The 11,003-nt window shown below is 37.0% G+C and overlaps 1 long non-coding RNA gene across 1 annotated transcript; it reads right to left on the reverse strand.

The window, feature by feature from the left end:
• Positions 1 to 1,017: 1,017 nt before the first annotated feature.
• On the reverse strand, positions 1,018 to 1,717 carry LOC121395763. The gene is made up of 2 exons (XR_005962662.1): positions 1,214 to 1,717; positions 1,018 to 1,140 (listed from the first exon to the last, which is right to left on the reverse strand). It is a non-coding gene; the product is annotated as an uncharacterized LOC121395763 (long non-coding RNA).
• Between the last annotated feature and the right edge of the window lie 9,286 nt (positions 1,718 to 11,003).

Genomic DNA, 11,003 nt, shown 5'->3' on the forward strand with positions numbered 1-11,003 from the left:
ATTCTGGATAACAGGTCCCATACCTGTACATTTTAAAGTCTGGATGCACATAAATGGTCAATGTCATTACACCAAGCATAATGCCCGTGAGACAACCAGAGCCAACTGGTATCATGAAACTCACAGCCTATTAATGAGGTACAATTCTAAGCAAATTAAAAGCTTCTTTTTTAATTTAAAACTATTGTGTTTATGGTCCTTTTTCTGAATGGCTTAATTAAAAGCTTCTTTTGTTAATTTAAAGCTATTATGTTTATGGTTCTATATCTGAATGGCTTACGCCATTGATCACATCCCTTACAAAACCCTAGTGTCTTTTGAAACATTATGCAAACAAGTAGACTAACAATGAAATTTAGTTTTTTTTCCCATAAATCTCCAAACATTTGCGGTTTTCCTGTTTTTTTAAAAGCTCTAAAAATTCAAGATTTATTAAGTGCAAAAACCAAGAAAACCTCTAATACAAAACTTGGCCAGGTAAAAGTTGTTGAGGTGCTATAGAAGTCAATGAGAGCTGCAATGATCCTATAGGACTGTTTTAAGTCAATTTGAATTTTAAGAGGTTTTCGGATTTTTTTTGCTAAAAAATGTCAGAAATGCTCAAATTTTTAGAGGTTTTTAGAGGCATTTGTATTTTTTAGTGCATCGTCCAGCTTTATTTTCCGTTCTTACTTTTTTTATTCAGCTCTTTTAATAAATGTCATAGTTTTAGAGAAAGTGAGTTTAGTTATTAGCTTAAAAATTGCCTCATTATTAGCTTAAGCTATGGTGCACAGTGGTTAGCAGTATGGTCTGGTGTTTGCTTTTGACAAAGGCAATATCTGCTTGGAGTATTGATGTTCTCCCTATGATTTTGTTTAGCTATCACAGTAACATTATACAATTATCTGAACTAGGTAAGTGTAACCCTCTGTTTTTGTCACACCGACCCACGTGGCCCTCTATTCCACACACTCCACCAGTGTAGGGGTTGTTACTGCAACAGGCATAAGGACTCGAACACAGGCAGAGATATCATAACTTTACAATGCTTTATTGATTGGCACTGTCTGCTGGGGACCTGTAAAACAGTAAGGAGAACGCTGCCAATTTCAGGTACATCACAGGCCACCAGCCCACCTCTTCTGTGGAACTAAAGCACTGAGGAGCAGAACAGTGATCGTATAGTGGATTTTACATAACAGAGGAAGTTTAACATAAAGTATAAACATACCTGTAAAACAGTAAGGAGAACGCTGCCAATTTCAGGTACATCACAGGCCACCAGCCCACCTACATTACAACAGGCAGTTAATTCAATACACCCCCACTGACATATTACAGGAAAATGTAAGGAAAAGCAACATAGCTAATATACAAAGCACATTAGTACATAACAACCTCAGCATAGTACAATAAGCAGTTTATAACTGTGAGGATTACAGCATACAGGTTTTCTCATGGCAGACATTTTAGATCCCATGTGCTCTGCCTGTCTCCATTAATCACTTTGGGAATATGCTACACAGTACTAACCTGATAAAAGCATAATGCTGCTATAGCTGGAGGTAAGACAAGTTGATTCAGCAAAAGAATAACTCTTAAAATCAACCATAAAACTTTTGAGGTGATTAGAGCAGTAACAGACATCTTACCTCTTCTGTGGAACTAAAGCACTGAGGAGGGACCAGACCAAATGGTAGGATATAGACAGGGGTAAGGGAAAGTCCATTAAGGATTATGGTCTGGTAAAGATTAGGGATGTAGCGAACCGCCGAGTATGTGTTCGCGAACGCCGTTCGCGAACACCGGCAAAAAATGCGAACAGTTCGCAAACTGTTCGCGAACTTCGAACATCCGAAAATCGTTCGATTCGAACGATCGAAGGATTTTAATCGTTCGATCGAATGAAAATCGTTCGATTTTAGCGATCGAATGGTCGAACGATTTTGACGCGAACGTCGCGCGACGTTCGCGAACTTGCGGCGGACGCGAACAGTCGAAGTTCGCGCGAACTAGTTCGCCGGCGAACAGTACGCTACATCCCTAGTAAAGATTCTGTTTAGAGTGTGGCTATGATCTTTCCCACAGAAGTTAGCTGCTCTGTTAGAACTATTTATTTCTTAACTAGAACATAATTAACAGTAAAACATTCAAAGGTATATTCTGCACTTTTGGTCAGTATTTTGGTACAGTCCAAGTGATTCTTCCTGTCAGGAATTTAACCTCTTGCAGATCTGAGATATTTGGCGAACATTTATATATTTAAGTTAACTGTGTTAACCGTGTTACATAAGCAATTCCAAAGCCTACAGTCACAAGAACAAACTGACATAATTCAGAACACTGCAGTTCTATGTTAAAAGGAAAGCATTTCGTTTTTATAGTAATACTAATGTGCTCTAAGAGCTTGGTGTATCCAATTAATAAGCATACAGAATTTGAAAGGCAGAACAAGAAAAAAAAAATATATTCATTCTTCCTTTAGAAATACTAATAACTGAAACATGGAATTTAAGCAGAATTAATTGTCAGTGAGTGCATTTATAGAAAGAGTAAACATTCTTTGATACATTCTTATACACTAGCATTGGCACCAGTAGCTGTTTCTCCAACACTCCACTACAAAGAATATTCTGGATTTCTTAATTTAAATGAGTAAAAGTTCACGTTTCATTTTTGAGCATTTTAAAAACATTTACGCATGATTACAATGACGGAAAGCCCAATTTCTCAAAGTCAATGAAGTTTGACCCACCAATATGTTGGCTCATATCCTGACAAAGTAAGAAGAAAAATTACACCAAACAAATGATTTCATGGTATTCTGCCTCCATATTGCCTTGTTACAGGCAGGAACAATTTTGACATTCCAAACTGGAGAGCTGTAGTATTGAGTTTTGAGTCACAGTATGTGTCCAAATGATCAGTCTGTTGTTAAATCTTCAGGGAAAAGTGGGATAAAATGTGTTTAACTTTTTTGATATTCAAAATGACTGTGTTATTTTAACATTTATCATTTACAAGTTTTCTACCAAACTCTTAAGTTGATGGTCCTACCACAGACAAAATAGTGATTCACATAGTTCATTAGTATAGACAAACCATTGTATGTTCAGGTATTATTTCACTTTTATTCAGGCACCTGTAATTACAGGAAATAAGAGCTAAACTACACAAGTGATCTTATTGGATGGTGCTGGATCGACAGAAGGTATCCTACAAATCAGATGTAGTTGCATGGCTTAAAGGAACAGTAACACTAAGTAATGAACATATCATGTAGTGTTGCCCTGCACTGGTAAAACTGATCTGTTTGCTTCAGAAACACTACTATAGTTCATATAAACAAGCTGCTGAGTAGCAATGGCGGAAATTGAAAAACGGCTATATGGCACAGGATAAATAATGGATAATAGATAACACCATTATGTTCTACAAAGCTTATCTGTTATCTGCTGTGTAACTTGAGCCTTTTCTCCTTTGAATGGCTGCCCCCATGGCTACACAGCAGCTTATTTATATAAACAATAGTAGTGTTTCTGAAGCAAACACAACTGTTTTACTAGTGCAAGGCAACACTGTATTATATTTTTATTACTTTAAAACAATATTTTTTGATGTTACTGGTCCTTTAAAAAAAATAATGGGTCTGATAGAAAAATCTGATGTATACACTACATCAAAGCTTTGCCATCCGACATGCTACATCTTCATCCTAAGAGATATCTGATGGTGACTGACAGTCTTTTTCTTCCAATTGAAAAACATTGCCTGGCAATTATAGATGCATGAAAAAAACACAGCTTGCAACTTTGGGCCAGATTCAACTCTAAAATATGAGGACTGCACAGGTGAAAGCATGTAATACTAGTGGCAGATGCGCATGTATGCAGGGTGAGAAACAACCCCTCTGCCCATATTTGCTACAATCAGTCAGTAATTTTTAATATCACTTTAAGGTGGTGGTAGCTCCAAGATTTCCAAGTGTCAGTGCAGTGTATGGATGCAGAAAGTGGTACCAAGAATTGCTACATGTGCAAAGAGCATCTTTAGACCAAGTACCTCTAATGATTGTCTATATGTATGCAACAATTGCATTTATTTTTGCACTACTGGAATTGCAGCTCTGTTAGAAAATTAACCCTGGCACAGCAACAACTGTGAAGTAGACATTTCATTGAAAGCCATTCCAATAAAAAATCAAAAGAGTCAGTTTTTTGTAGCCCATCTCAGAATGGTTGATCAAACAGTAAATACTACAAGCAAAACTGATAAAACAAAAATGGTGTTTTTTTTAAGGAAGATAATCAATTACTATTTGATCACACACTGACTTTCTGTAAGCATTCTATTAATTTCCTTTTGACATGCCTAGCATGGAGAATTTTGAATTTGATCTATCGGAAAGAAATAATTAAACAACATAAAAGCCAACAGGATGCAGCTAATGGGAAGAATCATATGACTAATAAGAGGAACAAATTGATTATCTGCTTGCTTTCATTACATTAAGAAAATTAAATATTTGCTTTTGTAGATGTTGTATGATGTTTCTAGACTGAACACACTACAGTAGAATTCTAAATACCTGAAGAAGGCTCACAATAATCAAGTCTAATTGTTGCCCCAAGGTGGATAACTCTATTGCAGGGGTCCCAAACTTTTATTACTACATTGAGCCACATTCAAATATAAAAAGCGTTGGGGGACTACTCAAGCATGAAAAAAGTTCATGGGGGTGCTAAATTAGGGCTGTGATTGGCTATTTGTTAGCCTCTATTTGGACTTGAAGCCTGTTTGGCAGTGAACCTGGTTTTTAGGCAACCAAACTTGCCTCCAAGCCAGGAAATTTAAAAATAAGTACATGCTTTGAGGTCACTGGGAGAAAAAGACAAAGGGTTGGTGAGCAACATTTTGCTCCCGAGCCACTGGTTGGGGATCATTGCTCTATTGGAAAGTGGACCAGGGAGGTGGTTGGATGTACTGTAGAAGTTAAGAAACAGATAAACAACTACTTTTTTGAAATTCAAAACAAATTCAAAATAAATAGAAGCTCTTGGGTGCTCTCTTATTTGTGATTATCCAGTTCCTGATTCTGACTGCTTTGATAATTGCCACCCTCCACCATAATATTTACCAAGAGACATTTTAACTTCAGATTCTGTCCTTCTGGTTATCTGTGTTCCTGTCTACTTTCCAAATATTAGCTCCCTTTTAAGCCTTAACTTTTACACTTTTACCCCAAAATGGCATGTGACCCTGACAGTACAATAGACCATAATTTTCAGAGGAAACCTGGAGTAAAATTTGGCAAGTTTTGAAGTACTACTTGAAGGAGATAGACTCTAGCACTTGGTGAAGTGTAGCGATGTGAGTGAAGCCGGCACTGGAGAATTTCCGCAGGTTAGTGAATTTGACCCTTTGTGTCTTAATCAGGTGCATTTTGAGTATTAATGCTGCCTGAGGCTTCGTTTGGAATGCCGCCCTCCTCCCCCATTGCGCTTACCTTCAGATCACCAATGGGGGTCCGGTGGGGGCCGCATCACTAGAGCAGAGAGCTAAATTGCACTCTCTGTGCTAGAAAAGCTGAATTTCCAGTTTAATAACTGGAAATGCAGCTCTTAAAGTTACCAGGAGTGGCTTTTTGCTGCCCCTGGTAACTGCTGGGGAGCTGGCGCCTTAGGCAAGGTGCTTACCTTGCCTCATGGCAGAAATGCCCCTGGTCTTAGTGTGCCAAAATGGGCTATATTATTTCTATGCTGTAAATCAAGGTACCATTAAGAGCAAATCAGAAACCCCTCTTTCCCCTTCCTTTCTGCAAACATCTTGCACTCTCTTTGACACTCTAACTATAATTTCTCTCACCACATCTGAAAAATGAATGCAACTCATCAAGAAAAGCTTTACAGATATTCTGTGGATATGTGTATTTTATTGTTGTGGTAAAGCTCATAATTGCCCTCAGAAATCATGAAATGCCAGCACCTACATGTTTTAGGGTAGAGTATTTTTTTATCCAACACATGTATTTTGTCTCCATTGCTTTATGACTGAAAGCCCTTGAGATCAGTTACCAGTTTTCTTCTGCCAATTACCCTAGGTTTAATGGAGTAACATAGGAGATTTTGAGTCAAATTTAATCTAATATTGTCATGCAACAGCACAAGACTCAATTTAGGATGCAATTTAATTCAGAAAAAGTATTTCACAGTTTATTGTGTGAAAACTCCATTGAAGTCTATGGGAAAAAACTGGAACCGAAGTTGGAGAAAAGTTTTTGTCCTCGAATTGAATCCTCTCCATGAGTTTTTACTTGATAAACCAGGGGATAACTTTTTCTCACTGAATTGAATCTGGCCCAAAATCTCCCATGTAGTTTAGCTCTAAACGAGTTAAACAGGTCCTAGAATGTTGTTGAGGAGCAATGTTTGTCTTTCAGGGTCACTGGTCTGATGGTCACTGTTGTAATGACATCACAAGTGTAATCAAATACTTTGGAAACAAATGTAACAAAAGTATACATTGATAATTTTAATAACAAACTGTAAAATAGCTCCATTGTCAAAATAATTTATATATATATATATATACATAGGAAAATTAGGAAAATACCCAGGCGGAAACATTAAATATTCTTAAAGGCAGATTTTTTTGGCTGAGTGATAATATGGTTACCACTTTGTTAAATCAAAAACTTTTTTTGCCATCTCTTTTCTGAGTTGGAATGTTTTGTTTCAGGCACATTTTTTGACTTCTCAAGGCAGTTGAACACGTTTTGATTAATTTACATATTTATATGGTTTGATAAATGTGTCAAACTTTAAACAGTCGGTAAAGCATTAACAAACAAGATAAAAATACAAACTACTGGGAATATGCACTTTGGTCTGGTAAATTAATATGAAGAAATAATCAATCATGGTAAAACAATGTCTAAACATACTTTCAAAGCATTTTATCAGACACTGGTCCCATTTAGTACTATATTAAATAGAAAACGTTGTTTTTTGTTGTTGTTATTCTTTGTGATATGTTAAGCAGGTGGGAACTTGGTGTATTCAATAATTTTGTTGCATAATTAGTAACAAAGAGTGAGGGAAAAATAAAATAGATAAGCACTATTTATTTCTTCTTTCAGAAATACCTACTGTATAACTGAAACATGGAACAGATACAGAATTGAATCCATAAATCAGAACTAATTGTCATTAAGTCAATTCACAAAAGGAAAAAAACATGTTTTGTCATGTTTTCATTGTCTTGATATGAATTAAGATTCCTCCACCCCACTCCACATCTGCCCCCAAAGAATGAATTTTTCAATTTAAATAAGTTAAATTAATTTTTCATTCTATAAGTTTTTAAAACAATGCTTGACTAGAAAGACAAACAAGCCCAATTTTTCAAACTCAATGAAGATTGACCCACCAATATGTTGGCTCTTATCTTTACAAAATAAGAATAAAATTACACAAAACAAATGATTTCATGGTATTCTGCATCCATATTGTCTTGCAGGGGTCAGACATTTTGAAATTCCAAGCTGGAGAGCTCCTCTATTTCTAAGTTGTTGGCAGGTAAGATGAGTGGGAGAAGCCATTGTTTTTATAACTAGGAAGTTCCATCCAAATTTTCTTATACAGCTGTGCACTCCAGCGGTCATGTTATTGTAGGGATGTGTAAAATAGCCATCCCCAGTATTATTTAGCAGGCAGTCCCCTAGTGTTATAGAAACCTAACTGGGTCCTAAAATACAGTTAGGAGAGGTAACTGTTACCTATTCCTGCTTTAAGCTATGCCCCTAGTTGTTTCTCATAGTGACCAGTAGATGGCATTGTGGCAAAGTATAAAACCCTCTGAAGCCATGCTTTCAGGGTCTATTTTGTATTAGTCCTGCTCTTATCAGGCAGACAGGACCCCTGTGGAACCTAAAACCTGACTAGGGTTTAGTCAGTATAAGTTATCTCTTTAATAGGTCACTCTAGGAGTGACTAGTGATGGGCGAATTTATTCGCCAGGTGCGAATTTGCGGCTAATTCCCGTGATTCTCCGCCAGCGAATACATTTGCGAAACCGCTGCAAAAATTCGCTAGTGTCAAAAAAAATGGACGCCGGCATCTGTTTTTTTGGACGCTGGTGCAATTTCGGTAAAAACGGACGCCGCCGTAAAAAAAAATGGATGCCAGCGTCAAAAATGTACGCTGGCGTCAAAAACGAGATACCAGAGCTGTTTCGCAAATTTCGTGGAAAATTCGCAAATTTTTTGGCGAAGCGAAGTGCCCCAAATTGGCCAGTCACTAGGAGTGACAGATAGTTAGTTTATTCAGTTGAGCAGCTGAGGCTCCACGGATGATTGTGAGTGGGATTAACATCCCAGGGTACTAATTGCCCAGAGTAGGAACTAAGGGTACAGACCTAGGGTAGAATTGCCTCTCAGATTCCACTTAGGGGAAAGGCTGAAATCTGGGTGTACCTCTTCAAAGCTGCGTACATTGTCTCCTATCTCTGTGGGGACAGATACTGACCAAAGGTGTTGTGAGTAAATGCCTATTACTGTTGATATATGGCCTTGTTTGCTTCTATGAATGTACACTCCATTGAGGATTGTATGTGTTAAATAAATGTGTTCATTGGTTAAGTTATAAGAACCACTGGCGCCCAATTATTTGCACCCTGAATACAGTTACATTTGCACTACACCATGCCTCCATACAGTTGCAAGGGCTCACTCCCTAAGATCTTAAGGTCTCATCCAGAGCACATTTGTTGGGAGTGGAGCTTATAGTAGAGTAAGGTGCACTCAATTTACTATAGCGCTACATTATTATGGAGAAATTGTGCAATATCTACTCGCCTTTGCCATGTTATTTTTAAATAAAGCATAGAAGGCTACTTCATTTAAGATTATGTAATGGAGGATGACAATTTTATGAATAACAGATCATGCCAAGTTATCTTATTTGTTTTTATTGATGTAGTAAGTAGACAGTAAGTACAGTTTGTACCGCAGTACGTGGTCTACTTAAATTTTGCCTTGGCTTTTGATGAAGTTCTACTTTATTGGAACAGTATCTATGCTTGGTGACACACAATTAGGTAGGAAAACTGAATCTATCCAAGATGTGTCACCTTGACACCTTGGAGATTGAGGCATCTAGATACTAGATTGTTGTTAAATCTAGGATTATGTTTTGAACCTCAAATTGATCAAGTTTTTGGGTAAACCCCTCCAAAAAAACTCGAACATAAAGCAGGCTGTTAACCTCTTCAAATGGTTCAAGGGACCTCTGCTATTGACTTCTACAGAACCTCGACAGGTTTTAGGTGGTGTATTTTTGGATTCAAGCTACTTCCAGTTCGAGGTATAATAAATCTCGAATCAAGTTTTTTTTTTAACCTGATAGAGTTTTGACCAAAAAATACAATTTGAAAACTCTAATTTTTATGGAAAAAACAGCTCAAATCTTAAGAAATCTGCCCCATGTATGCTTTTGTTTATAAAGTCTCCAAAGTTTGTATGTAGATCAGCACCTATCGCAACAGAGAAAAATCAAAAACCAAAAAATAGTGCAATATGTTTCAATATTACACAACACCCATGGGCAGATCATTTTTGGGTACTTCCACCATCGAATAGGCCAAATTCGACTTTGACTTCGATTCGAATTGAAAATACTTTGAATATTCAACCATTCGAAAATCGCATGTAAATTATACATGCTGTTGCAGCTTCTATGTGAGGACCCTACTGGCGTGTTTAGTCCCCTTGTGGCTCTTCCTGTGATCCCTGTGTGACATCACTTTTCTGTATATAAAACTGGCCTTCTAAGGCTAATGACACATAGGATGTTACAACTGCAGCTAATCTCTGTTGGAGAACAGTGGTGTCTGAACCTGTCTGTGTGTCACTGCTCCTAATACATTATAATCATAATAGGATGCACAGAGGTATGAGTTTCAGATGGCAGCTTTTCATTTAGTAGTACTAGGAGTGTTTTTCACCACTATTATCTGTGTGCCACTGGCCTAACCCATGAACAGCTGTTAAGTTATAAACATAATGAACTGAAATGATAAAAAAAAAAATCTCAAGTGCTCTTTAATGACATCTTTATGCTCTAATATTTATTCATTTGATTCCCTGTCTAAAACTTGAAGGTGGTGGCTTTAATTTTGTTTCAGACATGGATTAAAAGTGAATTTCTTGGCATAAGCTTAATCAAAACCCTTTCATGTTTTAAACACTCAAAAATCACTGAATACAATCTTATAATCTTTTTTTTTTTTTTTTTTTTGACTCGACCTTAACAAACCTTAACAAACACAGTTAAGCATAAATCCATGAGATTCCACAGTATTAAATGAAATGTTGCATAGGTTGAAACAGAAATATGCTAATTTGACATTTAATTACAGGCGGATTTTGCACATAAATGTATTGGGAAATATTTTTTTAATCTTTTCAGCATTTCCTGACATAGAACTGTGGTCGTCTCTCTGTTGTCAGAATGAGTGATAATGACTGACCAAGCTCAGGGTCAGATCTGCTGTGCCAACCTAAGGCTTGTTTATTGCCAAATGACAAGATTGTAAAACATGGATCATGTACTGTAGGTACAGCCAATGGATCAAACACTAGATAGAAAACATATCAGACCCACATTCTGGCCACTGCTATTTGTGCACATGTCCTAAATTTAATCACAGAAGAAAAATGTCCAGCATTGTCACAGGTAAAAAGATTGTGCTAGAAGTTCAGTCATTTCCACCATTGCTCCCGTCCTTTCTGCTGAAACCCAACAAAGCCCATACATAAAATGGTAACCCTTACTCCTTTTCACTAACAGCTAAATAAACACTACAAAGCTTCTTATAGAATTTCTGTATAAGACCTTGGAATTGACAATGTGTGTCGGGTACTCTATATTCTTTGAACAATGGATGTGCTTGGTAAGCAAGATGCATGCTCATTTCAGCAATGCAATTCTTCCTGGGAGCTTCATTAATCTACAGCTCCAGCA

Source organism: Xenopus laevis, chromosome 7L (assembly GCF_017654675.1).
Source record: "Xenopus laevis strain J_2021 chromosome 7L, Xenopus_laevis_v10.1, whole genome shotgun sequence".
NCBI classification, from domain to species: Eukaryota; Metazoa; Chordata; class Amphibia; order Anura; family Pipidae; genus Xenopus; species Xenopus laevis.